Raw genomic sequence first — 12997 nt, forward strand, 5'->3', positions numbered from 1 at the left:
TGAATAATGATTGAGTCAGCTTGCCCTTGGAACTAGATTTTTAGTTTCTCATTTCCTGGGGCTTGGGGGTATAAGCCTGAAGGGTTAGGGTCTTTCTGTATGTGTGTGTGCTCGTGTGTGCATTAAGCGTCCCCTTAACTGCTGAGCTATCTCCTTAGGTCCATAATGTTCTATTGTAAGTAGAAGTAAAGGACCCTTGGGGGGAGACAGCTAGTTATGAAACAAGGTTTCACCTTGAACTTTCTGTGCAGCTGAGGCGCAATTTGAATTCCTCCTACCTCCTAAATTTGGTGTCACAGGTGTATACCATCACTTTGGCTGCCTGAAGGTTTCCTGTACAAAAGTGAACAAACAGGTTCTCTCATCAATCTTGGGTTTGCTTTAATGTTATAAAGCAATATGGAGAGAAAATATTCTTTACGCTGCCTTCCTTTTAACATTAAAAACAAACTTTCAGAAGGCTCAAAAACAAACTTTCATAAGTTTCATGAGCCTGGTGAGTCAAAACACCAAAAAAAGTTCAGGATTTATGCATCAGAAGCTCTATTGTGGTTATGATTGTATCAAACCTAGTATGTTTCTCTTGATTGGTGTAGCTTTATTCCATTCTGATCTTTAGTCAAGCTACATTTTAAAATTAGCAGACTAGTTCAAATCTTGTTTTTTGTTGTTTAGTAGAGACTAGACTAATTGTGATTAACTTCCAACATTTTACCATTTGATCAGGAAAGGAGGCTGAAGCAGTAAGAGCTTGAATTTAAGACCAAGTTGGGTTACCTACACACATTTAGAAGAGAAATCTAATTACAGTACCAGCTCTAGCTCTTGCTTTCATGTTTTAAATTTTAAGTGTGTGGGTGTGTGTGGGTGGGTAGGTGGTGTGTGTACCTCATGTGTGCATGTGCTCAGAAGAGGGTGTCAAAACCTCTGAAACGGGAGGTACACATAGTTGTGAGCCACTGTATGGATACTAGGAACCAAACACAGGTTCTCTGTAATAAGTGGTAAGTGCTTTTAACTGCTGAGCTATCTTTTCAGCATGTCTTCATTATTTGGCTGTCTAATCACAAATAACTTCCACCGATAGATGACAGTTGACCCCAAGAATGACTATGTCAAGACTTCTATTAAGCATTTACTTATTCAAGTCTTATTTACTCTTACACTTAAACACTGGTAAGTCCTACAAGTGTAACTTCTGTAACTACTTACTGCCTAGTAGCCAACCCACCTTCTATAGTGTCTGTAGGTTATCAGGTACACATGGTTTATAATATGTAGCCTGGACCAAATTTAGAGCATGATTACTGAATTACCACTTCTTATTGGTGGTTTTGTAATTTAACAGGTAGTACACTTGACTTAGATCATGAAATTTGGTCATGGTGGGTACCCGGAAGGAATGTGGCAGTGACTGAAATTGTGAAAAGAGGGTGTGGCCCTGGCTTAGGGACACCTAGCACTAGTAATAAACATTACTCCTTTTTCCTTTGTAGTATCGGGTTGAACTGAGTGGTTTGCAATGTTAGGATAAAGACTGGTCTGTAAACAGCACCCCCAGGCTACCCTGACTGTTGCTGGAGGGCTTCTCTCCAGGTTCCACCAAGCCCCGCAGTCCCACAATCCCACAATCCACATATAAAATAATCACTCAGACGCTTATATTACTTATAAACTGTATGGCCATGGCAGGCTTCTTGCTAACTATTCTTATATCTTAAATTAACCCATTTCTATAAATCTATACCTTACCACGTGGCTGGTGGCTTACTGGCGTCTTCACATGTTGCTTGTCCTGGCAGTGGCTGCAGTGTCTCCCTCCTTCCTGTTTCTCCAATTCTCCTCTCTCCTTGTCCCGCCTATACTTCCTGTCTGGTCACTGGCCATCTGTGTTTTATTTATATAGAGCGATATCCACAGCACTTCCCCTTTTCTTTTTTTCCAAAAGGAAGGTTTTAACTTGAACATGGTAAAATTACATATAACAAAACAATTATTGAGCAAGAATTACAACTACAATATTAAAGAAGATGTCCTATCTACCTTATATTTGTGAGTTTAAGGTTTTATATCTATTTTTTATCTTATTTTTTTATCTTATTATCTTATTTTAACTTATTTTTTTATCATAACTAAGGAAATTACAACTATCTAGTCTTTAACCACATGAAAGACCTGAGAAGGAACATAATGGTATCTGAGAAATTGTAGATGGATGTAAGCAACTTTTGGGAATCTTGCAAGAGTAGACCAAGACAGCTGGCAGCCTGGACAGTCACCTAATGTTTGCTAATTTGTTAATGCTGCCTCCACCTATTCAATACCACCTTAACAGACTGATTACAGGTGGTTGTAAAGTGTGTGGTGTGGGTACTAGGAACTAGACCTGAGTTCTCTCCAAGAAGAGCAAATGCTGAGCCATCTCTCCCCATCCTCTGGCTTCTTTTTTTCCCCTGAGAAAATTTTACATGATCCCAGATAACACATTTTTCAAGTTTCTGCATACCTGGAAATTACGTGAAGTCTATGTAACATATTAATAAATCACAAGACATTTGAAATATATTGGATAGATAAGCTGTAGGGTACAGTTACAGATACTACTTAAAAGTATAATATGGGTGGTGGTGAATGTATATACAAAAAACCTTGAATCCAGTTTGTAAGTCTATATCTTGAGAAATGAAGTGTTAAACCTAAAGGAAGTTAAATGAAATTATAGCAGACATCTGTTAATATGGAAGTAAAGCCATATTAAGGAAAATTTTAGGACCCCCAAAAAGTGACCAATGGTGCGAATGAAAGAAGGCTTATTTGGGTTGTGGCTTATTTGTAAATTTTGTGAAATAAATGAAGTCCTGTCACAAGATGGCTCAGTTGTAAAGCCTTCTGACGAGTTCAGTCCCTGAGCCCACATAGTACCTTCTGACCTCCACATATGAAAACACACGAATGAATGTTTAAAAAATATGAAACTAGTTTTACATACTCTAGATTATGAAATTTAGAAATGTTGCCCAACTCGTTTTATGAGGAGAGCATTATAGTGTTGAGTAAGGTCAAGAAAATTATAGATTGTTATCTCACGAATAAAAAGGAAATCCTTAAAAATGAGCAAGTTAGCAATATGTGGAAGAGGATGTGTGATGATGTAGAATTTGTCCCAGAAATGGAAAATCAATTTGTGTAATTCATCATATTCCGTCATAATAGATGAACGATGCATATTCTGTCGTAATAGATGAAGGTCTCCTGCCTGGAGCACACCTTGAAGCCTGAATCTAATTAGTCTTATCAAAAACCAGGAGTCAATCAGGGTAATAACCTGAAAGAGCAGAGGGCAGCCACCACTGATATCTTACCTCTCTGGATCTTCCAACAGAAAGGGCCTAGGTGTCTGCCCACCAACTTCAGAGTGCTGGGATTAAAGGTGCAAGCTATGGTGTCTATGGTTAACTAATGTCTATTTTTGCCCTCTAATCTCCAGGCAAGCTTTATTTCTCAGAACCCAAAATATCACACAACAAAACCTAGCCTCTCATCTTGGTCTGTTTCCAATTTTCAGCTTTCATTGACAAATAGTTCACATTTCCTGCCATCTCCAACATCCCTGGGTCTTAGACCTCACTTTCCTAGCTTCATGCAGTGGCCTCTCAGGATCTTGCAGATTGGAATCTGACCCTGCCACACGTTGCTTATCCTCAGTGGCCTTCTAGAACTGCCATAGTTCTCTGACAAATCTTTCTTTTCTTCTAAATTAGCCCCACTTAGATGCTTCTGCCAAGTTCTGACAGCTCAAGATATGGATGGTCTTGTCTCACAGTATTGGCCTTTGTGCTGACCCTGAGAAGACTTTGTAGACAGTGGGTTTTGAGCAGGGAACTCCAGTGACTTTCTCAGAGTTTTTGCTTAAGATGAATTTGCACTTTTGTAATGGAGCCTTCGCTGGATGAGTTGCACACAGCCTTTTTCTGTTGCCCCAGTAAAAGGCCTGAGGTTTTCTCTCTCTTTTTTTTTTTTTTTTTTTTTTTTTTTTGTTTTTCGAGACAGGGTTTCTCTGTGTAGCTTTGTGCCTTTCCTGGATCTTGCTCTGTAGACCAGGCTGGCCTCGAACTCACAGAGATCCGCCTGCCTCTGCCTCCTGAGTGCTGGGATTAAAGGCGTGCGCGAGGTTTTTCTCTTAATGGCATTAATCTCTTCACAATTATAGGCTTTGCCCTATTTTCCACTTTCAACTTGCTATTAAGTTTTTGTACCTTTCCGTTCCCTCATACATTTCAGCAAGAGCAGTGAGCAATACCTGTACCACAGCATGAATTCTGTTCCATCTTAAAATTTCCTCCTTCAACAAATAGCTTGTTGCTTTGAATTGTGCTTCATGGAGTTCTCTGGATATGAGAATGTAAGCAGTCTCTCTATATCATGAATAGTCTACAGTAATCCGGAAAGAGTCCTTGTTCCTTCTCTGAAATCTTGAGTTTGGTGTCCATGGTCATCTGAAGTCCCATTAAGCTCTACTTACTGCTTTCTTAGCTCCAAAATTCCCAATCCTCCAACACAACAGAAAGCCTAAGTACCATGTAGTTGTATTTTTCACAACAATATCCCTACTCCATTGCCAGTTTTCTGTATTATGTTACTCCTGACAGACAACTCAAGGGGAATTTTTTTGTTTTTCCTTGAATTTGAAGGGCTACAGGCTATACAGTCTGTCATGGTGGCCATAGCAGCAGCAGGAGTGTGAAACATCTGATCACAATGCCTCTGTAGTCAGGATGAAGGGGGTGAATGCTAATGCTCAACCTGCTTTCTCTCTCTTTTCTGTTCTGCCCATTGGGAACCCTGCCCCATATCACATTCAGGGTAAGTCTTACCTCTTTGGCTAAAATTTTCAGCAACTCCCTCATAGGTACATCCAGAGTGTGCCATTGACAATGAAAGTTAACTATCATGACAAAAAATTTGAATGATATGGGAATTAAAGAGACAACCTGGAAAAGCTATAAAATCCTTACTGATGAGATCTTTTTTATATTTAAGATTGGGAAAAGGTAAAGAAAGCTGCTCTTAGCACTTATATACTGTTCTATACTGTCATAGCCTGGTGGTTAAAAGCTTTAAGCATGCGGTTTGGAAAGGAGTGAAATACAATTTTTATTTGCAAGTGATATGATTAAACAAAATGCTGCTGGTGGCTTTGGGAGAACTTCACTAATTGAGTTCACATTAAATTAAAGTGGTGTCAGTGTCAACATCAACCAACCAATGCTACAGAACTGAGTATATAAACATATCTGCACTTGCATGATCACTTGGCTTTGTAAAGGCCCATGAAAGAATATTCCTTTCAACAATCATGTAGGAAAAATTATATTTATCAATACTCATATCTTCACAGTATACAAAAAATAATTTTAAAAGCATGGTAGCTCAGTCCGCTAGTCCCAGCTGAACAGCAGCAACCTGGACAACAGTGAGAACAAGTTATCAGAAGGAATGAAAGACAGTTGTAGAGGTTATGGCAGAACTCCAGGACTACATAGACCCTGACTCAAGAACAAGTCTGGAGAGATTGCTCTGGTTAAGAGCACTGGCTGCTCTTCCAAAGGACCCAGGTTCAATTCCCAGCACCCACAAAGCAGCTCACAACTGTCTGTAACTCCAGTTCAGGGGATCTGAGAACTGCACACCAGTGCAATAAAGTTAAAGGTTTTTTTTTTAATGAATTGTTACAATGTCCCTTGGACCTAAGGAAAACACTAAAAATATCTAGAAGATAAAACTCTTTGTGACCTTGTATTAATTAGTAAAAGATCTGTTTATTCAAGTCAGGGTTTCTCTCCCAGCCCTAGCTGTCCTGGAACTCACTTTGTAGACCAGCCTGGCCTCTGCTGGAATTAAAGGATTTTTTTGATATGGTACCACAGGTATGATCCAGAAGTAATCTATCGGTAAAATGGACTTAAGTGATAGTATTTTCTGCCTTGAATTCAGATTCACCTATCTGCTTCCCAAGTGCTGGGATTAGAAGTACCAATGCAGTGCCTGGCTGTGCTTTTAAAGAAACAAAACCCAACAGGCGGTGTGGAGCACACCTTTAATCTCAGCACTTGGGAGACAGAGTCAGGTGGATCTCTTGAGTTTGAGACCAGCCTGGGCTACAGAGTGATTTCCAGGACAGCTGAGGCTACACTGAGAAACCCTGTCTTGAACAAAACAACCAACAAACAACAAAACCATATGAATCTTTTGTTTTATGATATAAAAATGGCATTCAACCCATGAGGTAACAAACTTGGAGACTTTGAGGAAAGACTAAAGGGCAGAGTGGTTGATTTGCTTTCAGTTAGAAATTCACATGCGTAGGGGTGTGTGTGTCCGTCCGTCCGTATCCAACATAAGACTTAAACCTGGCCAAACAGGTATTTCATGAGCAAATTCAGAGAGAGCTTGAAGGTCTTCTGGAACAGTAAAGCTTTATATTGACATTCTAAGAATGGATTTCTAAATGAAAAGACTTCTGTTTCATCTGTTTCTGCATCAAGGACTTAACAGGCTAATCAGATCTCAGCTCTTGATTTCTGGAGAATACACACAGCAATGGCATAATTAGACTGATAGATTCATAGTAAATCAAGAAAAGATGGACTACGATGACCTGGGGAAACACCGACTGAGTTGGCATCTCTATTGTGACTTGCTGTTTTAGCATGGCCACCTAGCTGTGTGATGCTGAGGCAATGGTTGCTTTCTTGGGCCCTGACTTTCTTCATAAGTGTGATGATGAGAAGAGCTATATTGCAGGGTGGTTATGTGGATGAAACAGGTTAGTAAACATAAGCCATTCTTATAAATGCAAAACACAAGCTGCACAATCATTGAAAACATTAGTACAAAGTATAAAGAACTTTTATAAGTCAGTGAGATGCTTCCAGAGATTATAGTGTCTGAAAAGAAACCCACTGTAATAAAAAAAAAAAAAAAAAAAAAAAACCAATATGATTTGGGAATATATATGCTCAGCACCACTAGTTGTTTGAAAAGGTAGTGCACATCTGTAGTACTCGTAAATCCAGCACCAGGGAGGCTTAAGGTCGGAAGTTGATCAGTTTAATGATGTCCTGAACTATCTAGTGAGACTGTCTCAAAAACTAAGGAATAGCTCGGTGTCAGTGATGGTGTGGGCTATCTGGACCCTTCATATACTGATGTTGGGAATGCAAAATAAAAATTACAACCTCTGGAAAAGCTGGGATATTTCTTCTAGAAACATGGAAATAAACACTTGTACTACTATTCAGAAAGCAAAAGTTGGCCCTCTAAATCAAGACAACGCCAAACTCTCAAAGTTACAAAAGCAAGTTTAATGAGTGTATGATTGCAGGCAAAAACCATGCAGTGTGAACTTTGTGGGGCGTTAACCCACCAACCTCACAGCTCCCCAGAGTTTTCTTGAGTGTGAGCAGCAGGAAATACTAGATAGGATTTATTGCGGAGAATCTTGCGGAGATAAACAGATAAAAAATAAAGGATAGCCTCCAGAAGGCCTGGAACCTTTTCCAGCGGGCCCCTGACTGTCTCCGCCCCAGGGTATTTATAGAGACGCCAAGGGGGTGGAGCAAAAGACCTCCCCCCAGCACAGCCAAGTGCAGACCATCTCAGACACCTGCACTCAGGCCCGTGGTCCTAATCATCCTCTCAATGTAGACCTGCTGGGTAAAGCCACAAGGAACCTGAAAATGGGCTCCCACAGAACTTGGCCATGCAATTTTATGCATCAACTGGACTATGATCGCACATGCATGGCTTCAGGTCAAGACTCAGTAGTCCTGGTAACAGAGGAAGCGGGCAGGTGGAAAAGAGGGGTGCACTGGAAAGAGATACATTTGTTTCAATCATTGCAGGTCAGAGCAAGGAGAGAGTAGGTGGAGCTGAGCCTTCTGAGCAGCTGAGCTTTTGACCAGAGCTGCTGCTGAAGCCCATTTCATGAAATGAATCTGAGGATGCAAACAAGTGATTATATACCATGCAAGTCTTCCTGTAGCACTCAAATAAGTGGGTGAAAGAGTCAGTCTGAAGGACTTGACCTGTAGACACACCAGTTTCAATAACACATACTGTATGTTATTACCAATCTAGACACTAAGCACATACCAGCTACCTTTACGTGGTATCATCTCAATCTCATGCTAAATAATGTTGAATAAAGCTAATCAAAAAAAAGACCTCTAGTTGAGATTTGGACTTTATTTTTTTACATTTTGTTTATATGTGTATTTATGTGTTTGTGCACACTTGCATGCATAGTACATGTATGGAGGTTAGAGAACAACTTGAAATCTGTTTTCTCTTCCACCGTGTAGGTTCTGGAGATCAAACTCAGGCCATAAGGCCTGTTGACAGGTGGTTGTCTTGACTCTGAACCACCTCACCAGTTTAGGATAGACTTCAATTAGGAAATGAAGATTAAAAATAAGTTAATATTCTGACCTTCAACAATCAGAAATAATTTACTTTCTATTTTAAAGTCATGTCTGAATTCTTAAATTCTGTTTTCTGAATCATCAAAACTTTCTTTTGCATCTGGATGTAGTGGTGCACCCTTTTAATTCCAGCAATCATATTCAAGATGCAGAGGCAACTGGATCTCTGTGAGTTCAAAGGCAGCCAAGTCTACACAGTAGGATCCTGTCTCAACAAAACCCAACATGTTTTATTTTAACTTAGAATTAAATGTATTATAGTTCAGGAAGTTATATGTACCCTGGATTTGATATTTGTTACTCATAAAACCTTACATTTTTACTCAGATGGAAATCGTGTAGCTGGACATATATTAACATTATAGTTTCATGGATGAGTTATTAGTATTACTATTACGACTCTGAGTCATAAGATCTCTGCTGCTTGGACTTATTTGGGAATGACAAATCCATTCAAAGGCTAATTAAAACTCACTGCCCTGGTCCAGATGGGACAAGGAATTGAAAAAAAAAATTCAGATTGCTTATTAACACCAGTTTTGAAGCAACGTTAAAGATTCATTTCATCACAGGTTTTCAAAATGCGTAGTAAAGACAAAACGGACTTATCTTTTTCTCAACGCAAGGTCTGCTTCCATTATATATTTGCTATAGATGTGACTATATCTGGTTGTGAAGAGCTCATAAATCTTTCACCACCACTAGGTGAAGGACCCGACACCTGTCTCAGGGAGACAGGCTTGTGAAATGAAACAAACCTAGAAAAAAGGTAATTGGGACTACAGTTCGAGAGCTCCAAAGGCACCTAAGAGGACTCTGTGGTCTCCGGTCCTAGATACAAGTGTCTAGTAACCTAAGTTTAGGGATTCCAATCCCCATCCCCCAAAGTCACACATTCCCTCCCTTAGCTGGGGGCTCCGGGGCATTTCTGAAAATGGCCTTCATGCAAATAAAGGATGTCAGGAGTCAACAGCTCACGAATTCCAGCAGCCTTGGGTCTGCAAAGATCTTGCACTGGAAGGGAAGTCCGGACAGAGCTGAATTCTCCTCCACCGTTTCCCGCCTTCTGATCCTCAGGCTAAAGGAACCTGTCTATCTCCGAAAGCCTCTGGTGCCCTCCTCCTCTTCACTTTTCCCACGTCTGAGCTTGCACTGAAATATGCCAGAAGCACGGTATAGAAGAGGATGCAAGAAGTTTCTTAAAACATCGTTTCTAGCTTCTCACAGCGTCCCCTTTAAGGAGCCAGGCTCACCTCTTTCTCATACACCTACTGGCTTTCCTTTCTGCCCGTCATTCTACCTTTAAGAATATTTCCTGTTCTTTCAACCCAACTTGCACACCTCCGCCCCCCGGCCGTGTTCATTGGGCCGCCTGAGGCCCTGTTCCCTCCTAGCTTTCCCCCTCCACCTCCTCCCGCCCCCTAGCCTAGCGCAGAGGCGTCCCGGCTCCTGATTGGCTACGGCGGCAGCCTCCCCAGCACCGGATTGGCAGGCCGACCGGGCGGCCGGGGCGGGCGCTCGGCGCACCCAGGCTAGGCTGTGCGCGTGCGGAGCGGCGGCCGCGGGAGGGGCGGGAGGGGCGGGGGGAGGGGGGCTGGGAAAGTTGAGGCCGTGCTGCCGCCGGGTCTCCGGCCTCGAGGGCTCGGGCTCGCTGCGGCGGCGGCGGTGGCCGCGAGGAGAGGCGGCGGGGGCGGGGGGAGAGGAGGGCCCGGGCCCGCGCTCCCCCAGCCCCGCAGAAGCAGGCGGCGGCTGCGGACCCAGAGGCTCGCCTGGCCGGCCCGACACCGCTGCCTTCCGCTCCTGGGATCATGACCCAGGCGGGGGTCGCCGCCACCGCGGCCCGGAGCGCGTCGCCGGCGGGTGAGTGGCCGCGGGAGGGGGGGGGGGGCGCTGACAGCCTGGGCCGCGGCTGCGGGGGCGGCTCCGGGGGGCGGCCCCGGGCTCAGCTCCACCCACCCCCTCCAAGCAGCGCGAGGTGAGGGCTGGCTAGACTCAAGTGTCCCCCGGTCCTAGGGACCCCAGAGCGCCCACCTGTCCCCGGGCGAGCGCCCTCCTCACCCTGGCCTGCCCGCACCCTCGGTGCCAGGCCCACGGGGGCTCGCCCTGCTCCGGTGCGCGCGGGCGGACAGAGGCCCCATGCTGTCCTGGGTGCATAAAGAACTGGGCAGCCAAGTCCTCACCGGGGCGGCCTTTGCCTGCCTCCTTCACCTTTTGCCATCTCTTCCATCTCTTTCCTTGTCTTCTGACTTTCCTTCTGACCCACTCGTCAAACTCGTACTGCTGGCTTTTATAACTTTCACCCCTGTGCGGGAGAGTTAGGCTGGCGTTTTCTTTTTAGAAGCCCATCTTTTCGCTTCTGAACAGCACTGGTCCCAAGCGAATGACTAGCTCGTCTGATTTCGTATTTCCTGAACAAGCATGGGGTTTCTGGGCTCTTGCTGAGGTTGGGCATTTTGACTGTTGAGTTCTCTTCCCTCTGAGGGGGTCTTTTTGCTTTTATTGACCTTGTCTGCAGATAAGAGATCACATGAAACTAACTGCCAAAGCCTAACTAATGTTCGAATAACATTTTACCACTAAGTAGAGTGAAGAAACGTTCGGAGAAGTTCTGGCTAACTTTATGGGTAGCAATGAGCAGATTTCTTAAGCAAACTTCATGGTGGGTGTACCCTGCAGCATCTTATCCCCTTGGCCAGCCATTGCCATCTCAACAGTCACCTTAGTGACGTTTTCCTTTTCCCCAGGACTCTGAATTTGCTGTGTAGATACTGTGTTTCCATTTGTTTGGGAAGTACACTGAAAGTATTTGTTGCAAAATAAGTCGGATACATTGTAATCATTCCACTTTCTGAAACCAAGAGTTATAAATGAAAGCTGTGTCAAGCATGTCACACCAAAGGCCCACCAGCCACATGTGACCCAGAACAACCATGATGTGGTCCAACACAAAATTGAAAACTTATTCAATACCTTAGGTTTTTTTTTTTCCCTTAATCTGATTGTGTGGCTCTCGAGGGTGCACCGTGTAAATGATAAGGTTGTGTCACAATATCAAAAGGTTGGGTACCTACTTAGATTCTCCTTGTATTTTAAAGTAGTTTTGTGAAGTTTGGGCATGGATGAAACTTAGGACATTTCCTGATACAAAAGCATTTCCTTGCAGCATAGTAAAGGCCACTTAGAATAGTTATTTTGTAGCTTTGTCTATCACAAAAGTGAAAAAAAATCAGATTTTACAGTGAGCTGGGCGTGCAGGAAACACTCAGAAAACACTGTTTAACTCACGTTAGAAGAGAAGCTTCCACAGGTAGCAGGCACAGAACCACTGCCTTTAAACCCAGGTCTTGATGTTATCTCACATCGTTCCTTCCTGTGGTCAAGCTCAGTGGCTCCAAAACTGGACTGTTTATTGTAATCACCCTGTTTCACTTCCCAGACATTACCTTTGATCTGGAGGGAGGGAGGCTGTGGGTATAGCTCTTAAAGCTCTCCAGGCAGTTCTGCTCAGCAGCCAGGGCTGAAAATTACCTTAAGCTTGGTACAATGTCCAGACTGTTCCGCTTCTCTTCCAGGGTTTTCTGGGGCAAGCGTTCAGTGTGTATTCAACTTTTGCCCTAAAGCCTTCCGTGTGGACCTTTGGACCCCCTCACTCCCACAGCTAATGCGATTTAGATCCCTGCTGTTGCTAATATGGGTGTTTCTCAAGATATGGATCCCTACTCCTTGTAATTCGCCTCTCTATCAACAATATATATGTAGGGTAGGGTCTAAGTAATTGTGTGACAGACCCCTTAAATATGTAATCTTTGGTATGTACATGCACATACACCTTGAGCATATGTGTATGTTGGTATAGGATCTCTTTTTGCTCCTAGGCCAACCTTGAATTTGCAACAGCTCTTGTGCTTTTATCTCCCAAGTGTTGGGATTACAGGTGTGTGCCCTCATGCTCGGCACCAACAGAAGTTGTAGCTTTTCATTACATTTATTGAGAAAGAGAGAGGGGAAGAGAGGGAGGGAAAAATCAGGGGAGAAGGGGGCTTGTATTTGACTGTGTGTGTGTGTCAGAGGATAACCCGAGAGTCACTTCTCTTTTCTGCTGTGTGGGGTAGGGCTCAGGTTGTCAGGTTTGGCAGCAAGTACTCGCTAAACCATTTTACCAAGCCAACAACAAATTTTGTTTAGTTTATCGATATGGGGTTTCTCTTTGTAGCTCTGGCTGTCCTGGAACTGGCTCTATAGACCAGGTTGGCCTTGAACTCAGAAATCTGCCTACCTCTGCCTCCCCAGTGCTGGGACTAAAAGTGTGTGCCAACCTGGCTAACAACAAAAATTAAAATTTTTTAATTATACTTTTAAGAGGGCTTCTTAGGAGAGATTACCCTAATTTTTGTTTATTTATTTCAACATTGTTTGGTTTGGTTGGCTTGGTTTTTTTTCAAGACAGGGTTTCTCTGTGTAGCCCTGGCTGTCCTGGAATTCTCTCTGTAGACCACGCTGGCTTCAAACTCACA

At 43.2% G+C, this 12997-nt stretch overlaps 1 protein-coding gene across 3 annotated transcripts in view; it reads left to right on the forward strand.

Annotated features, from left to right (window-relative positions):
- Positions 1-10085: 10085 nt before the first annotated feature.
- The window catches only part of Usf3 (upstream transcription factor family member 3), a 70008-nt gene continuing 67096 nt past the window's right edge, over positions 10086-12997 (forward strand). For all 3 annotated transcript variants that reach the window (XM_076548867.1, XM_076548866.1, XM_076548868.1), the window contains exon 1: positions 10086-10343. The gene's annotated coding sequence lies outside the window, so the exon portion shown is untranslated. The remainder of the gene's footprint in view (positions 10344-12997) is intronic.

This window comes from Peromyscus maniculatus, chromosome 12 (genome assembly GCF_049852395.1).
Source record: "Peromyscus maniculatus bairdii isolate BWxNUB_F1_BW_parent chromosome 12, HU_Pman_BW_mat_3.1, whole genome shotgun sequence".
Lineage (NCBI taxonomy): Eukaryota > Metazoa > Chordata > Mammalia > Rodentia > Cricetidae > Peromyscus > Peromyscus maniculatus.